This window comes from Amblyraja radiata, chromosome 8 (genome assembly GCF_010909765.2).
Source record: "Amblyraja radiata isolate CabotCenter1 chromosome 8, sAmbRad1.1.pri, whole genome shotgun sequence".
Lineage (NCBI taxonomy): Eukaryota > Metazoa > Chordata > Chondrichthyes > Rajiformes > Rajidae > Amblyraja > Amblyraja radiata.
In genome coordinates, this window is record NC_045963.1 from 72,791,761 (window position 1) to 72,806,674 (window position 14,914).

The following is a 14,914-nucleotide window of genomic DNA, read 5'->3' on the forward strand; positions in this document are numbered from 1 at the left end:
GTCGTGATATTATTGTCTTCGCCTCTTGCTCAGGAATCCTTTCTTTGCCCACTTTCTGCAGACTTGCTGCATGTAACTCAAGACCATGCTTCAATTCCAAAAGATAACCAGCTCCCTATGTGCGTCTGTCTGCCCAAGAGACCATTTAGTTTGGTTTAGTTTAGTTTAGTTTAGAGATACAGCGCGGTAACAGGCCCATCGGCAACATTGTGTCCGCACCGACCAGCGATCCCCGCACACCAACACTCTCCTACACACACACTAGGGACAATTTAGGGACAATTTTCCATGTATACCAAACCAATTAACCTACAAACCCGGACGTCTTTGGAGTTTACTTAGTTTAGTTTCATTTAGTTTCAGTTTGTTTCGCTTAGTTCAGTTCTGTTTTGAGATACAGCATGGAAACTGGTCCTTCGGCCCACCGAGTCCACGCCGACCAGCGATCACCCGTGCATAAGTTCTATCCTACGCACTTGGGACAATTTACAGAGGCCAATTAACCTGCAAACCCGCATGTCTTTGGAATGTGGGAGGAATGGATGGCACTCGTAGTCAGGATCAAGTTCGAGTCTCAGGCGCTGTAAGACAGCAACTCTATCGCTGTGCTATCGTGCCACCCTGATTTCCACACACTGGTATAGGAATGTAAATTGAAACCTATTTTAGTGTTTTAAAAGTTTAAGAAGGAACTGCAGATGCTGGAAAATCGAAGGTAGACAAAAATGCTGGAGAAACTCAGCGGGAGAGGCAGCATCTATGGAGCGAAGGAAATGGGCAACATTTCTGGTCGAGACCCTTCTTCAGATCCTTCTTCAAATCCTTCTTCAGAGTCTGAAGAAGGGTCTCAACCCAAAACATCGCCTATTTCCATCTCTCCATAGTTGCTGCCTCATTCGCTGAGTTTCTCCAGCATTTTTGTCTAGCAATGTTTTAAAAAATCTGTCTTTTTTATGTCATTTCATTGGCAGCCTGAAAGTAACATTTTCAACATTGATGGTTGGTAATTTGAAGACGACATTGACGTCACATATGGTCACACGAAAGGCTATGCTCGCTCGAAGAGGACTAAACCCTATTAATCCACAGGGCACACCCAGCTTTAGTATGTATGGCAGTTTTGGCTCGTTATGAAAGTACCAGCACTTGATGGCAGTGAAATGAAGGGCAGTTTGCGTGAATCTTGAACTGCGATGATTTCATGGCCGGTTTGAGTCCAAGCTGTACTTTCAGTGGTGAAATGGGAGGAAAATATACGGACTGAGCCGGAGAGAGCCAAGACCACACATTAAGACCTTCTATGAGTAAGAATAAAGGGGGGGGGGGGGGGGCCATTTAAAACTGAGATGAGAAAAAACTTTTTCTCCCAGAGTTGTGAATTTGTGGAATTCTCTGCCACAGAAGGCAGTAGAGGCCTTTACAAGAGTTTAAAAGAGAGTTAGATAGAGCTCGAGGGGCTAGCGGAATCAAGGGATATGAGGAGAAGGCAGGCTAGGGTTACTGATTGTGGATGATCAGCCATGATCACAATGAATGGCGGTGCTGGCTTGAAGGGCCAAATGGCATCCTCCTGCACCTATTTTCTATGTTTCTATGATCTCCAGGGAGCTTGTGTAACGCCGAAGTATTTTGACAACATGATGTCAGGGAGCGCATCTGGTGGTCAGAGTTGTGTCAGTGGGTCTTGACATCAAAGATCTTAGAGCGGAGCAAGATGGTCCACTCCTGCGATATCCAATGGACTGACGTGTAGTACGCACCAGAGTGTAAAGGGCCTGTCCCACTTTGGCGTCATTTGCGCATCAAGCAGGTGGCGGGTGGGAGTCCCAAAATCCTGGGGCACCATACATGACCGTGCATCACTGCCTACGCCACCACGTCTCACCACGCGCCATGCGTGCATCGTGCATCGTGACGCGTAAATGATGCGCAAATAAGGCCCTTCACTTCCGCCATTTCAGTAAACCCAACCCGACTTCAGTTGTGCCTCTCGCAGTGCAATGAGCATTGCGGGGGAATAGTTTCTGTTTCTGTGTTTTTAAATGTTTTAAATGTTTTTTTACATTTTCTTTTTAAATGCAGTAAACCCTCATCAATTTCCCCCATCACTGTCAGCACGGCCTTGCTCGCGACTTGCTGAAGTTAGTGGGTGTGTGGAAACTTGCGTGATTGTTAATCTGACAGGAAGCCAAATGTGACTGGACACATGCTAATACACACGTAAACGGCACATACCTTGTACAGGGAGGAACTGCAGATGCTGGTTTAAACCAAAGACAGACACAAAAGGCTGGAGTAAATCAGCGGATCAGGCAGCATCTCTGGAGAAAAGGACTAGGTGATATTTCGGGTCGATTATTTCGATAGCTGCCATGACGCGTTTGATGTCATCCTTCACCCTGCTCCTGGTCTCGGCCCGCACTGATCTGCCGGACATGCTGTGTGTGTGTGTGTGTGTGTGCATGTTTGTTTGAGTCTGAGGGGAGAAGCGTCGGCACCAAGAGCGAGCGAACGCGCGGACAGACGGACGAAAGCAAAGATCATAGAGCGGAATACGTGACATTTCGGGTCGAGACCCTTCATCAGACTGACAGTCAAGGGAAAGGGAAATGGGAGATATAGGCATATCTTCCATTCATTTGTACTTAGTACCGTCTATTTCTCTTGTTCCCCTTTCCACTCACTCAGTCTGGAGAAGGGTCTCAACCCGAAATGTCACCTATTCCGCTTCTCCCCTCAGACTCCGCCAAACACACACACACACACACACATGTCCGGCAGATCGGTGTGGGCCAAGACCAGGACCAGAGTGAAGGATGACATCAAACGGGTCATGGCAGCTATTGAAAAAGCACAGAAATGGTAAGGGGGAAATTATAAAAAAACACCCAAAGGAAATATGTTTAAGAAGGAACTGCAGATGCTGAGGGAGAGATAGGAATCAGCCCTCGGGTTCCTCCTCCTCCTTTTTCCTTTCTTCTCCCCCCCCCCAATCAGTCTGAAGAAGGGTTTTGGCCCAAAATGTTGCCTGGTATAATCCTTCACTCCATAGATGCGCCTGCACCTGCTGAGTTTCTCCAGCATTTTTGTCTACCCAAAGGAAATAGATGTTTAACAAAAAATGGGGGTCTGGCGATCGCTCCGTGTCCGTTTCGGAGGGAAGGGGGGGGGGGGGGGGGGGGGGGGGGGAGGGGGGGGGGGGGAGGATGGTTTGAGTTCCTCTTTTCCCTGACTCAGTCTGAAGATGGGTCTCAACCCGAAATGTCACCTATTCCTTTTGTCCAGAAATGCCGCCCGACCCGCTGCATTTTGTGTCTATCCTTTAATCTCTCAGCCTGACATAGCAGAATCTCCCAGAATTAGCTTGACGCCATGATGGAAGCCGGTTACGGGAATGGCGCTGAAGATTACCCATCACCTACTACGGCTTTTTCGCGGAGTGAACCACTTGCTCCTCCCTATGATCTTTGCTTGACACCTGACACCTGACAATAGCACCTGAAAATAGTCCGAAAGTGCTGGAGTAACTCAGCGGGCCAGTTTATTGTCAAGCTGGAAAGGGTACAGAGAAGATTTACGAGGATGTTGTCAGGACTTGCTGGTCTGAGCTACAGGGAGCGGTTGAGCAGGCTGGGACTCTATTCCTTGCAGCGCTAGAGAATGAAGGGTGATCTTATAGAGGTGTATAAATCATGAGAGGAATAGATCGGGTAGACGCACAGAGTCTCTTGCCCAGAGTAGGGGAATCGAAGACCAGAGGACATAGGTTTAAGGTGAAGGGGAAAACAGTTAATAGGAATCTGAGGGGTAACTTTTTCACACAAAGGGTGGAGGGTGTATGGAACGAGCTGCCGGAGGAGGTAGTTGAGGCTGGGACTATCACAATGTTTAAGAAACATTTAGGCAGGTACATGGATAGGACAGGTTGGTATTCTATTTTCTTTTATGCCCATCACACTGAACACTAAAGTAAGCAGACCATTTCCATTTCTTGTGTAGGAAGGAACTGCAGATGCGGGTTTACACCAAGGATAGACGCATAATGCTTGAGTAACTCAGCGGGTCAGGCAGCATGTCTGGAGAAAAGGAATAGGTGACAATTCAGGTCAAGACCCATCTTCAGACTGACAATCAGCTCAGCGGAGAGGTAAACTGGGGGTATGTAAAGGTTCAGAACAGAGGGGCAGCACGCTGACACAGCGGTAGAGTTGTTGCCTTACAGAGACCTGGGTCCTGGGTTCAATCCTGACCACGGGTGCTTGTCTGTACGGAGTTTGTACGTTCTCCCCGTGACCAGCGTGGGTTTTCTCCGAGATCTTCGGATTCCTCCCGCACTCCAAAGACGTACAGGTTTGTAGGTTAATTGGCCTGGTACAATTGTAAGTTGTGCCTAGTGTGTAATTGTAAGTATAATATAAGGATAATTTAGGTTCAATATAAGGATAGTGTACGTGTGCGGGGATCGCTGGTCGGTGCGGACTCGGTGGGATGAAGGGCCTGTTTCCGCGCTGTATCTCTAAACTAAACTAAAACTAAACCATAAAGGTTCAGAAAAAATGGCTGAGGGTTCAGAGGAGAGGGTTAATAGGTGAGGCCCACGCATGTATCTCCTCGGTATTCCACAGCTCCACTCCTGCATTGAACCTGATGTGGGGAGCCCTTTCCAACCATCTGTAGCCTTTACTTGCGTAAGGGCGTTGGCTACTTAGTGAGTGATTTCTTCTGATTCGCCATCAGATGGTGGTGGCGGTAGATGTAGTCTAATAATGGGCTTTGTGAGCGGGCTGGGGTCACAAGTTCACAAGTTATAGGAGTAGAATTTGGCCATTCGGCCCATCAAGTCCACTCTGCCATTCAATCATGGCTGATCTATCTCTCTCCCTAACCACATTTTCCTGCCTTCTCCTCAAAACACTTGACACCCGTTCTAATCAAGAATCTTTCTATCTCTGCCTTAAAAATGTCCACAGACTTGGCCTCCACAGCCCTCTGTAGCAATGAGTACCACAGATTAACTACCCTCTGACTTAAGAAGTTTCATCTCACTCCTTTTTAAAAAAGCACCCTTTAATTCTGAGGCTGTGACCTCTGGTCCGACACTCTCCCACCAGTGGAAACATCCTTTCCACATCCACTCTATCTATGCCTTTCATTATTCCGTAAGTTTCAATGAAGTCCCCCCTCAACCTTCTAAACTCCAGCGAGTGCAGGCCCTGTGCCATCAAACGCTCATCATATGCCAACCCACTCATTCCTGAAATAATTCTTGTAAATGGGTTGCATGTGTCTTACCGCCCATGCTCTCAAAGGCAGAATAAAATGATGTACCTTAAGAATGGATATGAGGAATTTCTGGTCAACTTCTTCCCAGCTGTTATCAGGCAACTGAACCACCCTAACACAAGTAGAGAGCAGTCCTAAACTACTATCTACCTCATTGGTGACCCTCGAACTATACCTTGATCTGACTTTCCTGGCTTTACCTTGCACTAAACGTTATCATGTATCTATATACTGTAAATAGCTTGATTGTAATCATGTATTGTCTTTCCGCTGACTGGATAGCACGCAACAAAAGCTTTTCACTGTACCTCGGTACACATGACAATAAACTATACTAAACAAAACTAAACTAAACTAAACTAAACTAAACCAGAGGGTGGTGAATCTGTGGAATCCATTGCCATAGACAGCTGTGGAGACCAAATCTTTGGGTATTTTTAAAGTGGAGATTAATAGGTACTTAATTGGTGAGGGCATCAATGGTTACGGAGAGAAGGCAGGAGAATGGGGTTGAGAGGGAAAGATAGATCAGCCATGATGGGCCGAATGGTCTAATTCTGCTCCTATGTCTGATGGTGGTGCACTGGCTGTTCCAATGTTGGCTGCTGGAGGTGCCTCAGGGTATGAAGTCTGAGCGGTGGGCCACGGGAGGTGAGGGACAGCGTGCTCGTGGGTCGATGTGCCTCAAGCAAGATGCTAGCGGAGTGGGCTGCTGGAGGCCCTGCAGCAACCTGGGGCTCCATTCGATCAGGCACCTCTCCAAGTGGACAAACGTGTAGATCGTACGTGGCGGTCTGTAGCAGCACGGAGCAGCGGTGGAGGACATTGTCAACATCACATCTCTGCAACTCCAACCCAGTGCCGCCAACAGGGCTGCACGGTGGCAGAGTGGTAGAGTCACTGCCTAACAGCGCCAGAGACCCCAGGTTCGATCCTGACTACGGGTGCTGTCTGCACGGAGTTTGTACGTTCTCCCCTGCGTGACTGCGTTGATTTTCTCTGAGGTCTTCGGTTTCCTCCCACTATCCAAAGACGTACAGGTTTGTAAATTAATTGGCTTGGTCTAAATGTAAAATTGTCCCTGGTGCATGTAGGATAGGGTTAATGTGCGGGGATCGCTGGCCAGCGTGGACTCGGTGGGCCGAAGGGCCTGTTTCCGCGCTGTATATCTAAACTAAACCTAACTAAACTAAACTAAACTAAAATAAACTAAATAGATCTTTAAGCCCAAGTTAGGACTCTAATATTTTTAACAATTAACTTGAAGGTACAAGATGGTGTTGGAAATGTGGCAACTCTTGTGCACTTTCTTAGTGTAATCCACTATTCTCACACCGTTGTGCTTTGTATGATTGTGCGTAATATACAGTAAGATTGTTACTCAACTGTATGACAAACAAAGAATTACCCTATGCCTAAGATGGACACAAAGTGCTGGAATAAGCCAACGGGTCACAGTTTAAGGATAAGGGGGAAATCTTTTAGGACCGAGATGAGAATTTTTTTTTTCACACTGAGAGTGGTGAATCTCTGGAATCCTCTGCCACAGAAGGTAGTTGAGGCCAGTTCATTGGCTATTTTTAAGAGGGAGTTAGATGTGGCCCTTGTGGCTAAAGGTATCAGGGGGTATGGAGAGACGGCAGGTACGGGATGCTGAGTTGGATGATCAGCCGTGATCATATTGAATGGCGGTGCAGGCTCGAAGGGCCGAATGGCCTACTCCTGCACCTATTTTCTATGTTTCTATGGGTACGGCAGCATCTCTGGAGAAAAAGGAAGGGTGATGCTTGGGGTTGGAACCCTTCTTCAGACTGAAGGTAGGGAGCTAGGGGTGAAGTTGCAAGAGCAACAGTAAGTGATTGTTCAGGAAATAATATGGTCAAAAGCCATTTTTATTTAGAACGTGTCTGCTCAGTTGAATTGAATGGAATTGAATACTTTATGTCACAGTGAAATTCTTTGCTTGCGACCCAAGGTATGCAAATAACCACCACATAAGGGGCACCGGCACAGTTCTAAAGAATCCCACGCCAGTTCCACCCTTGTTTCCCCCCCCCCCCATCCCCTCTCCCCCCTCAAAAGCCGTCCCCCCATGCCGGGTCCTCCTTTGTTCCTCCCCCCCTCACGGCTTCTTCTTCTTGCGTATTGCGGGCACAGCTTAAAGTTGTAGGACAACTTGCTCTATTTGATCTTATTTGATTGTGCACGCCAGGTTGATTGCATTCGTCGAAACAGGGCGGACCACGTGAAGGTTGCAATCTTCCACCCCCCCCTCCTCACGGCGGTCCCCCCACTCTGGGTCCTCCCCTCCCCTCTGAATCCCACTCTGAATTCATGTGTTAAAGTGTCACGGAAAAACAGTCAGGGCCACGTAAACCTTATCTCAAATACCAGAGGTGCAATGTGACTCAGTTTGCGCAATCTGCTTTTAATTACCCCGACTTCCAGCGCAAGCAAACTTACAAACTGTAAAACAAGCCACCACTAAATGCAATGTTGATGCATAGTGTTTCAAATATAATTCCAAGAATATATATTGGCATTTCTGACATCCAAACCAAACTTGGCTGGAGCATATTGTGGTATAAGTTTCGATGGGGAACATGTGTTTTACAGAAGTCCAAAATGCTAGGAAATAAACAACATATGAAGAACTTCTGTCCTGATATTATGGCTGAAAATAGCTTGGGTTACTTTGAATTTCATTAGTCTCCAAATGTTATCATGGGAGCTCCATGTTTGCTCCTGCACATGTCCCATTTGAGATCTGATGCACAAAGTTATGTAAATAATTGAGCTGAAGAACAAAGCACAGTGCTAGAACATGAATAATCAACAAGTTTGACAAAACTCCAGCTGCCAGAGATTATTTTACCACTTTTATTTTTCTCATTAAAATTTTTTTTTTTTCAAGTGCATTGTGATCGACTTCAGGAAGCAATGCAGTACGCAAACCCTGGTCTACATTGATGGCGCAGAAGTAGATATGGTCGAAAGGTTCAAGTTGCAAAGAGTAAACTTCACCAGCAACTTGGCTTGGACCAGCCATATCAAAGCCAATCTAGCCAAGAATGCACACCAAAGTCTTTACTTCTTTAGAAGGCTTAGGAAGTTCAACATGTCCCCAAACACTTTGACCAGATGCTCCATAGAAAGCATTTATTCGGGATGCATCACAGGTTGGTTTGGCAACAATCCCATCCAAGGCCGCAAGATATTGCTGAGAATTGTGGACGCAGCCCAGACCATCACACCAACCAATCTCTCTTGCATTGACTCCATTTACACCTCACGCTGCTCTGGCAAGGCCATCATAGTCAAGGATAAATCTCACCCCCTGGACACTCCCTGTTCCCCCTCTCCCATCAGGCAAGACGTACAGAAGTCTGAAAATGCACGCCTCTGGATTCAGGGACAGTTTCTTCCCAGCTGTTATCAGGCAACTGAACCATCCGATCACCAACTAGGGAGCGGTCCCATCTACCTCATTGAAGACCCTTGGACTATCTTTAATCAGACTTTACTGGACTTACTCTTGCACTAAACGTTATTCCCTTTATCCTGTATCTGTACACTGTGGACGGCTTATTGTCTTTCCACCGACTAGATAGCACACAACAAAAAAGCTTTTTGCTGTACTCAATACATTTGACAATAAACTAAACTAAATTAGTTGTTCAAATGCCATGCCAGAATGCAAATTTATCTTCTCTGGATTACAAATCTATAAGTATCGGTAGCCAGGAAAAGAATGAAAGTTAGAAACCCATTTCCAACATATCCTATCGCCTTTCCTTAAATTAGAACAATTACACAGTTAAGTTTAGTTTAGTTTAGTTTGTAGTTTAGAGATACATCGAGAAAACATGCTCTTCAGCCCACCGAGACCTCACCGACCATCGATCAACCCGTACGCTAGTACTATCCAACACACTAGGGACAATTTACAATCCACACAGACCAACGATCCCCCGTACACCAGTTCTATGTTATCCCACTTTCGCATCCCACAAACTAGGGCCATTTGACCTACAAACCTGTCTGTCTTTGGAGTGTGGGAGGAAACCAGAGCAACTGGGTAAACCCACGGGGTCACAGGGAGAACGTACAGACTCCGCCGCTCTACCGCTGCACCACCGTGCCACCCCGGCGATTTACATAGTTGAGTCTGAAGAAACATAGAAACATAGAAAATAGGTGCAGGAGTAGGCCAACCGGCCCTTCGAGCCTGCACCGCCATTCAATATGATCATGGCTGATCATCCAACTCAGTATCCCATCCCTGCCTTCTCTCCATACCCCCTGATCCCTTTAGCCACAAGGGCCACATCTAACTCCCTCTTAAATATAGCCAATGAACTGGCCTCAACTACCTTCTGTGGCAGAGAATTCCACAGATTCACCACTCTCTGTGTGAAAAATGTTTTTCCCATCTCGGTCCTAAAAGACTTCCCTCTTATCCTTAATCTGTGACCCCTGGTTCTGGACTTCCCCAACATCGGGAATAATCTTCCTGCATCTAGCCTGTCCAACAGGATCCAAGAGGGTCCTGACCCAAAAAGACCACTTATCCATGTTCTCCGGAGATGCTGCCTGACCCGCTGAGTTACTCCAGCACTTTGTGCCATTTTTTGTAAACCAGCGCCTGCAGTTCCTTGTATCTCAAGTTGGTTTGATCGCTGCTTTGGCTTCATGCTAGTTAACTCGACGAAGGAGTAGCAGGGAACCTTTGAAGCAGGCATCCAAGGGATGACTGAAGTAGGTGTCTCTTTGTGACTCTGAATTAAGTATTGATCTCGGCGCGATGTACAGGAGACAGACTTCTTTTTATCGAGTCCACATCACAAGATTAGATATTGTTACAATACAATACAATACAATATTTATTACATGTCATTTGAACCTCAGTGAGGCTCAAACGAAACTCCGTTTCCACAGCCATACAAACAAAGACAATTCCTACAAGACATACACACAATTCAATTTACAGAAACATTCATCACAGTGAATCTCCTCCTCACTGTGATGGAAGGCAAAGTCTTTTCTCTCCCCTGCACCATTTCTCTCTCGATGTCGAAGCCCCAGGCGGGCGATGGTAAGTCCCACGGCCATTTTAGGCCGCACCTGGCGATGTACGGCCCCGCTCCAGGTCTAAATGTCAAGAAAATTTAGCCCCCGGCGGGCGCCGGAATGTCCCGCGGCCATTAAGGCCGCGCCGGGCGATGTACGGCCCTGCTCCGGGTCATTCCAACCCAGCGACACGGGCTGGAGAAGTTGCGTTGTGGGAGCTCTGAAAAGCGGTCTCCCACCCGGACCCGCGAGCTCCCGATATCACAGTCCACCGGACCTGCGGCTGCAGCTGGAGCCTCCGAGCTCCAGGGTCGGGCCGCAGCAGCGAGCCACCACCGCTCCCCACGCTCCGAGGCCGGCCAGCCCCACGATGGTGAGTCTGCAGCACCGCAGGCTCCGCGACTGGAGCCCCCAGGTCGTTCCGGCTGGAGGCCGCTCCACGGTGCTAGGCCCCAACGACAACGGAGACCCGACAGGGAAAAAGGTCGGGTCTCCCGTGCAGGGAAAAGATTTGTTCAGCCAGAGCTGAGCACACTTCTCAGCATCTTCATTGTAGGCAGTAAGATCGGCAGCTGTGCATTGGTTTTCCAGTTGAGGGCATTTCAGCAGGTGCTCCATTGTTTGTGGTTCAATGCCACATTCGCAGGTGACATCGTTGGAGTTATGTCCCCACTTGTTTAGAGGCACCTTGGCTCTCTCAACACCAGTTCTCAATCGATTGAGGCAATTTCCATCTGGCCCAACTTGCGTCTGCACCAGGAAGGAGTTGCTCACTTGCCGTTAGTCCCATGGTAGTTGAGGGACGTAGAATGGAAACTATCACCCCATATGGAGACTCGTGCGTCACTCGTTGTAATGCCAGCCTCAAGAGCAGTCACACAGTCAAGGAAACTTTTGCTCGGCTTTAGGCGGTTCGGAAATGGTGGCTGACAAACCTTCAACTAAACTAAACCTTTACAGCCCACTATTGTGTTTGTACGGCTGAGTCTTTGTCTGACTATTCCCAGATACTGTTCATGACATTGCAACTCTTTAAAAGAACATCAAATCTCTGTTTGTAACATCAAATTAATATTTTGAAGAGAATATTTCACAGATTCCAATCAGTATTACCTATGATGAGAAGTGTATACAAAATATATGTGTAGGAAGAAACTGCAGATGCTGGTTAAAACCGAAGATAAGACACAAAAAGCTGGTGTAACTCAGCTGGTCAGGCAGTCTCTGGAGCAAAGGAATAGGTGACGCTTTGGGTCGAGACCCTTCTTCAGACTGAGAGTCAGGGGAAAGGAAATGAGAGATATCTTTCATTCATCTATACTATTACTAAAATTCTCATCTTGACCACTTCCGCTTAGCTTTTTAAAAAATAATTTGCACAAAAACGGTACCCTTTATTGCTAGGATTTTTTTGCCACCTTACTCACCGTTCTCCTCTCTCCAAGCGCACCAAGTTTTATTCCCTTTCGGTGGAATTATACAAAGGTTCTGAAGGTTTAAAACATCGTGAGGTCAGCAGATTGGTCTTCTCGCCTGTCAGTCACCATGAAGGTAACGCCCCTTTCCGGGAACCCGCTGGAGAATAAATCCCGGAGGCGGGGCTGAGTCTGTTAGCCGCACTCATTTAGTCCGCAAGAGTGGAGTCGGTTCTGGATCTGGATGTAATACGCTGAAAAGTTCTAGATAGAGCTCAAGATTCAAGATAGATTTAATTGTCACAAGTGCCAGATGGCACAGTGAAATGAAATTCCCATACAGCCATACAATAAAATTGAAGAACACAACACACTATAGAATTTGACATAAAACATCCCCACACAGCTTCACTCAGCACTAAGGGAAAGCCGCTGTGTGGAGTTGGGAAAGCAGATGTGTGGGGTCGGGTAAGCCGCTGTGTGGAGTCGGTAGGTGGTGTGTGGTGCAGTCGCCGGTGGCCGCTGAGTGGAGTCCCTCCACCCCTACACCCCTTTCCCCATCCCCCTCCTCCCTACACCACCCCTCTCTACCCACACCACCCTCTCCCCCCACACCACCCCCCTCCCCCACACCACCTCCCTCTCCCCCTCCCCCAAACCAGCCCCCACACCATCCCCACCTCCCCCAGATCACCCCACCCCCCCCCACCCTCCCGCCACATGGGGTGAGTTAATGAAGTAACCAAGTGGAAGGAAGACTACAGCTTTGGACACTCTGGTGTTGATTTAAGCAGGGATGTGGCCTTTTACTAAAGCTGATATAAGCCTTGTCCTTCCAATTAAGGCCTGATTCAGTTTCCAATGTCCACCTTTATCCACCTTATTTTTGACATTTAATGTCACCATGCATTTATCTTCAAATATCCAGAATTACACCTCCGGCACACAAAATATTCAGGCATGTTTGGTATTCGAGCTGTCGATATAGTTCTGTTACTTAGCACAGAAAAAAACACTGCACTCTGCAGCTGAATTTCTAAAGGCCCTGTCTTAGGAGTATCAGTAAAATGCATTCCAGTTGGACACTTTGAAAGCCACAAATTGACTGAAAGGTCAGGTCGACTTTTGCTACCTGTGTGTTAAACAGAAACATTATGTAAGACATTGAATGGGAAAGAGAACTTCACAAATAATCGCTAAGTACCCTGGTCTAAGTGTTTCCCCTACTTTCAAGTAGATTTGTGGACAATTCTCTTTAATGCGCGTTTTTGTGTTTGTGTTAGTGTTTCCTGAGCCTTGTGGTATGAGGGAAATGTGACCTTTGTGTGTCTTTTTATGTTGAAGCAGCCTTCAATCACAGTGAGGCAAAGACATTGTGGGCTTAACATGTGAAGAATGGGCCTGCTTCCTTGAATATCTACATCAGTATCTAATACACATTAATTATTATTAATATTATATATTCATATTTATTAATAAAATAAATTATCATGACATTATAGATATTGGCTATGCCTATCATTTATTTTTATTTTGTAAGGGACCGCTTTGTATCTTTATATCTCCGATAGTTCATTAGTTCAATGGTTCAAAGGTGTTTTTATTGTCACGTGTGTGAAGTGCAAACGCAGTGAAATTCTTTCCTTGCAAACAGTCCCGGAGAATATTGTTCAGTTCAGTTTAGTTTATTGTCACGTGTACCGAGATGCAATGAAAAGCTTTTGTTGCACGCTAACCATTCCCCTGATTGCAATCGAGCCATTTACAGTGTACAGATACATGATAAGAGTCTGAAGAAGGGTCTCGATCTGAAATGACAACCATTCATTCTCTCCAGAGATGCTGCCTGTCCCGTTGAGTTACTCCAGCTTTTGGTGTCTATCCTCGGTTCAAACCAGCATCTGCGGTCCCTTCCTACACATGATAAGGGAATAACGTTTAGTGCAAGGTAATGCCGGTAGCGAAAGATAGTAATCAAAGATTGTCCGAGGGTTACCAATGAGGTGGGGTCAAGGAAAGAGCGGCCTTGTTTCCACCAATCTTTCCACCACCACGCACAAGAAGCGACAAGACAGACACCATTGTATGCAAATGCCGAGAAGTGTGTTCAGCTCTGGCTTAACAACTTCTAATCTTGATAAAAAGAAGGCCAATGAGGTGGATAGTAGTAGATGATAAGACAGCTCTCTAGTTGTGGTAGGATGATTCCCTTTGCCATTCCTAAGCACACCCCCGATTAGCAAATTGTACAGAAATAGTCTACATGCAAGAGGCTTCATGTTTTGGCGCTTTTTTCAAAGTCCAGTCCAAAAAGTTGCGAACACTGCCCAGTCTATCTCCGTCTCTGACCTCCCCACCATCGAAGGGATTTACCAGAGTCGCTGCCTCAAGAAGGCAACCAGCATCATCAGAGACTCGCACCACCCTGGCCACACTCTCATTTCACTCCTGCCATCAAGAAGACAGTACAGGAGCCTGTAAACTGTAATGTTGGGAGACACAGTGTGGACAAGGGGGGTGGGGGGACTAGTCTAGAATCCTCTGCTCAGGAGATAAGTCTGTGCTTGTTTGTTTCTTTGTTTGTTTGTTCATTTGTTCCAGACAACAGTCGCTTGTCTTCTTCTTTATGTTTTCACTTTTAATTTCAAGCTGTTGTGTATCTTGTGTGTTGTGACTGTCAGCAGACCAATTTCCCTCCGGGGATGAATACAGTTTATCGTATTGTATCGTATTTGCTTAAATCCTCTCTCTTACTCCAGGTTTACCGGCATGCTGCCTTTCATTCGAGGGTTGCAGCTACAGGCAGAGAGGTTGGATGAACTTTTAATGGTTTCTCTGGAACATCAAAGGTTGAGGAGAGACTCCTTACATGCTAGGGACAATTTTTACAAAGGCCAATCCACCTTCAACCCCGTACGTCTTTTGGATGTCAGAAGGAACATTCTTGCTATTGAGGGAGTGCAGCGTAGGTTCACGAGGTTAATTCCCGGGATGGCGGGACTGTCATATGATGAAAGAATGGAATGACTGGGCTTGTGTTCACTGGAATTTAGAAGGAGGAGAGGGGAACTTATAGAAACAGTCGCTTGTAAGATTATTAAGGGATTGGACATGCTAGATGCAGGAAACATGTTCCCGATGTTGGG